The following is a 5,965-nucleotide window of genomic DNA, read 5'->3' on the forward strand; positions in this document are numbered from 1 at the left end:
CAAACTCACTACTAATCAATAACAAAATTAAATATATATTCCATCGATCAATAATATAGGGATTACGTGGCGGTGCAATTAAGAAAACTTAATTATTTTCGAGTAACAAATCGTTTAGTATTATCACATTATTATTATAACACGGATTTCGTTGTTTTTACATTTTTATTATTCTTTATAAAGCACGGGTAAAATCTTAAACGTTCGAATTAGTGATATTGATATGGTGTGTTTATTAATACAATATTATACCGCTGACCTTAACAAAAAAAATCGCAGCTCATTCAATAAAATTCTTATTAAAAAATCAATAACAATATAATTACAATCCAAATATCTCCAAGTTATTAATTTTCTGTGTATCAGAAGAAATCTTAGGAGAAGGTTCTCTATTCATAATACATCTTGATGTGTGCTCCTCTCAAGTACTGCTAGTGTCGTCACCAAACAAGCACTTAGCAAATACAAATAGAACTCGGTTTATTTACAAATTATTTCTACGACGCAGATCGTCTTCCTTGAACCTTGATTTATTTAGCCTCAACGTCATAATAAAATATACAATTTAATGATTATTCCCGTGTATTTTTTATAATAGTATATATTACACTAGTACAGTTTTATCAAAAAAAAATTTTTTTCATTTAAATGTATGTAACCTAGTATTTGATCCTGAGTCTTTATTCGATTGTTTGATTAAACCTTCTTTAAAATTAGCGACACAGAAAATAGAGATAATGAAATCCTTCAATCACCGCTAAACTGTTTTGTGAATCTGTCGTCACTCGTCGCTTACTAAGTTTTTATTACCCCAAAAATCGTCAAACAGTTACCCATAGTAAACTAATTTAATGATTAATTGGTGTATACATTTTTTACAATTTATAAAAAAATAAGACATAAAATACTAATACTTGAAGCAGTTGTGTATGAGTATAATATTATGAAATTACGAGAAGCTGGTAATGGGGTTAAAAACCATTAAAATATCTGGCATCAAAGAAGTAGAATCTGAATCTTTTACATAAGTATACACCTTAGATTGTTGTATTTCATGCATTCTGCTATATGGTGCACTGCTAAAAGTTTATGATTAATATATTATTATTTTACACTTAACTACTTATATCCACTTTAATTTTACTTCCGAAATTCGGATAACAGTTTCGTCGACGTTTAAAACAACATTTTTTCGCAAATCCATAGTGAATATCATAGATTAGAATATCCTATTCCGATGGAAGTAGGAATAAAGATAAACAAACTAGATTTACATATTTTATGCGATTTGCTAATAACTCAGCTATAATGTGCACTACTTACAGTTTTTGTTTAATATATCTTTATTTATAACACAACACTATTACACTTAACTACTTATTTCCACTTAAATTTTACTTCCAAAATTCCGATAACAGTTTCGTCGACGTTCAAAACGCAATATTTTCGCAAAACCACAGTGATTATCATAGATTAATCAAGATCTCGACCAATGATATTGCGTCAATTTGCTGTCAAATGTGGTTTATTTGGCTTGTTATGGTTGGAGTAGAGTATAAGTAAATTCATTCATTCAAAATTGACATGCAAAATATTATTTGAAGAATTGATTAATTTTGTTCTATAAAGTCGTTTCTTCAAATGCATGTGTCTCTCGAAATAGACCTTCTAGGAGAAAATCATTATGATTAATAAATGATACGTGGTTAATGTATAAATATAATTTGAATATCTTAACTTCTCTTGCTTCACGTGTAATGTCAGGTAAGTAAAATATCAATATTCTTATATCTCTTAGTACTTTAATAATTATGATCATTACTCTCATGAATATACGCACATGAATATTTTTATCTCCTTTAACACCAAAAAACTCATAGGTAAGTAAGGCACTTCAGTACGTTACTTACCTATAAAAACTTATAAATCTATAATAAGTTTTAATAGTTATTCTATTATAAATCATACGATTTCAATGATCATTATTTATTTAGAGTCTTTGCATCTAATATTTTCCTACTCTATTTATTAACTTTTCAGAGATCTATTGCTGAGTTGCTTCGAAATTGTTAACGAAGATTATAAACTGATGACGAGTTTTCTATTCGAGAATTTTGGAACTGGAACTAGGTTTTGGTTCTTTTCTATCAAAGCAAAATGATTATCTCAATACAGCAATATCTATTCAAAGTTAATCTATACCTGCAATTTTGGTCATTATGTCCGTCATTTGTTCTAGTCGTAAGAGTAAACTCATAAGAGAAATTTTATACCGAAGAAGATTCGTTATGAATTCTTCTAAAATCTAAATCTAAAATATTTCGCTTCCATATAGAAAGATCATCGATATATATCGATGGTCTAGAAGACAAATATCAATGGTTATAAGTGTTTAGGTGATTGAATGTTGAAAAAATGAACATTGGTATAAATCGGTCTGAGATTAATAGAATTCGACACTGTGGTCACGATGAAAGATTTCACTTATATTTACTTTTCCATGGCGAAGTTATTTATACGTAACTATATAATTAAATTTTGTACAAATGAACTTGCGACTGACAGCCATGACAATCAGTAAAGGTATGTACCAATACTAAAATGTCTAGTAGTGTTGCTAGTTTATAGTTAATACTTAAAATCTTACCTTTTACATTGAATCATTGGAAAATAGGAAGGACTTTGTTTTTTTTTCAATTTATCACATGCCATAAACATAACAAGGCAAATCTATCACACATCATAAGTTTGTCTTCATTACATAAAACTGGTTTATGCTAATTCTGCTAATAAGCACTTATATGCTTATTAGCAGAATTAGAATTAGCACACACACACGCACACAAACAGGTTATCCTGTTCTTGTCGCAGTAATCACAATAAACTTCTGAATCTAGTATTTAATTATATACGATGATATACCCTATGAGCATTAAAGACATTCCATATTCCACGCATAAAATTACTTAATACATATTAGTTAGATAGTATACTTAATATATTCAAGTTAATAAAAACCTTGCACAATGGACTAGGCGAACAAAAACATTCAAAATAATTGTTGAATAGGTAATGCATTAGTTATTAGGAATCTACCATATATTTAATAGGTCAAAGTTTAATGTTCTTTAAATATCTGATTAAAAATTCGCGTACATTATATACTGGAATTATTAATTACATGAAAGTACAATGTATCCACAATTATATAAAAAAATTCAGTAGGTATAATCAATTCAACTGTACTTGGCTCTATTGACAGTCTGTTTGATGAATAGTTATATAGATTTTAAGTAAATTTAATAGTGAAACTATTTTAAACAGCTTTGTTAAATACGAAAATAAGCTATCTATAGATTCATTTTCATGTTCATGTGTTCACATATTATAATACATTCTTTAATAATTTGCCCTTGAAACTACATGATATAATATGCAAACACATACACGTGAATGAATGAATAAAATAAGGAAACAGAACAAAACACACACCACTAGCCGAACACAAAATAGTAATTACACATATTTCGTCCCTGATACATATATGCTTACGCATGACTTTCACTGCTTGCTTAATATTTGCTATATTTTAAATTTTTTTGTAACATCATTTTATATTCTATATTGTTTCACATTTATACATTTTTACCATACCAACCAACCAAAAAGGTATAATATAGTACTATGGACTATAGAGTAATACTACGTGACTTCTATTAGTATTTACAAATTGTGTTAGAAAATGTAAATATTTTGATCGACTCATTCGGTGTATATTTAATAAAACAAATTTAAAAACTACTTGAAGATTTTTCTTTACGGCGTAGGTAGACGGACGGACAAATGGGCCACCAGATGGTAAGTGGTCCCCACTGACCATAGACATCGGCGGAGTAAAAAAAATAATTTCTTACATCGCCAATGCACCACCGTCCTTGGGAACAAAGGACATACCCTTGTGCCATTTGCTACATTTTTAAAATATAATTTATAATATCACAATTCCTTTTTTTATTTCAAGTCTTATATTTTTGATGACTCGATCTTTGGATAGTAGAATACAGTTGAGAAATCGTAACCATGACTTTGGCTATTGCTTGACATTCCACCAGATGTTGAATACATAGTTTAAACACTTTATGTACCAGTACTAACGGAGGCGACCTTTGAGCGCGTATACAAATAGTACTTAGCAAATATTATTTTTCAAAGTGTACACGAATATTTATTAGCTTGTTAGATTTACATTATCCTGTAAACGTATCCTGATTACGCAATATAATCATTTCATTATACCTCCCGACGAAAGAAATATTTGATGTAGTAAATAAATCAATTAATTAATTTTAAAAATTCAACAAATCAAGACTTTCTGTCGTTTTTAAGCTCAGAGAGGCCCTGTTGTCTTGTCATCAATAAGAGCTACAAGTCCTGCAGGTCTGGATTCCTAGCCATTCAGATATCACTGGTAATGAGATGGCAGACTCATATGCTAAGATTGCTATCCAATCTGGTACATCTGAGCATTTTGTTAATACGTCTCAGGATTTGCTCACTCTTGCGAAAGCTGAAATTAATTACATTACATTACATTACCAGCCTGTAAATTTCCCACTGCTGGGCAAAAGACTCCTCTCCCTCTGAGGAGAAGGTTTGGAGCATATTCCACCACGCTGCTCCAATGCGGGTTGGTGGAATACACATGTGGCCGAATTTCGTTGAAATTAGACACATGCAGGTTTCCTCACGATGTTTTCCTTCACCGCCGAGCACGAGATGAATTATAAACACAAATTAAGCACATGAAAATTCAGTGGTGCCTGCCTGGGTTTGAACCCGAAATCATCGGTTAAGATGCACGCGTTCTAACCACTGGGCCATCTCGGCTTCGGCATTAATAAATCCTGGAATTCTTTTTGGGTTTCATCAAAATCGGTTAAGGGTTAATATTATTCGGCGTTACAACTTGAAATTCCGAGGCGACCTTGGTTTTCATCTCACAGGCACGCTGACCGTTGGGTCACTTCCTCTATCTGTCGGTTACGCCTCGGCCATTCATGCACATCTACTCATCTAGAAAAAATAAGAGAGAGTTCGTGACAACTCGCTGTGTGAATGTGGCCTAGACGAAGGTTCTGCAACCCATATCCTGTTCCTTTGTCCTAAACTACTTTATCCCATTTACGACATCCTCCCTCCTAAAGTCCCTAGCCCTATAAATGTTGAATGTTTATTGACGTTTGTGTTTAGTCAATTTTGTTCATTCTTATGTAAATATATCAAATGTAATAAAAATAAGTTGCGAATAGTCCAATTTAGTCTCATATTTTATTATATATATAGTTTAGAATACTAACAACTATTTTTAATTTACCCTATTATTAACTCTTAATGTTTGTATTGTTCTAGGTTAACGATTAACAAGGAAATTACTACTAATATACTTGACTTTAAAATTTAATTGAGTTTGTTATCTCAACCGTACCGATCAATCTCATTCGTGTCTTCTCCATCCTACGTGACATTGGCGAAATAATCTGTGCCCTGTCGACACAACCAAAAAGCCATTAAACTAAAATAAGAATTAATTTTAAAAAGTCGTTTCTGACGCATATTTATTGTAGCTGTTTTAACACCAAGTAGTTTAAAAAAAATCTGCTCAACAAAAGTAATTTTGGTAAACGCAAATACCAAGCACACTTTTAATATCGCTATTATTTTATAATTATCATACGTGTACCTCTACGAGATATCGGTTTTTTTTAACTATTCTTTCTTATTTGCCACAGCCTACTGGCGATATTTTTATTTTTTTTATTCTAAAGCCGTGTTATGTATTAATACAGTAATTATTAATTATTTTTTAACCAAACCTGTTAATCGTAAATCAACAGACTTGTAGATTATTGCTAAAATCTAATTTAATGCGACTAATGGAATTATAAGTTTACTCGACTCCATGCGC

The sequence above is a fragment of the Vanessa tameamea genome, chromosome 6, assembly GCF_037043105.1.
Source record: "Vanessa tameamea isolate UH-Manoa-2023 chromosome 6, ilVanTame1 primary haplotype, whole genome shotgun sequence".
Lineage (NCBI taxonomy): Eukaryota > Metazoa > Arthropoda > Insecta > Lepidoptera > Nymphalidae > Vanessa > Vanessa tameamea.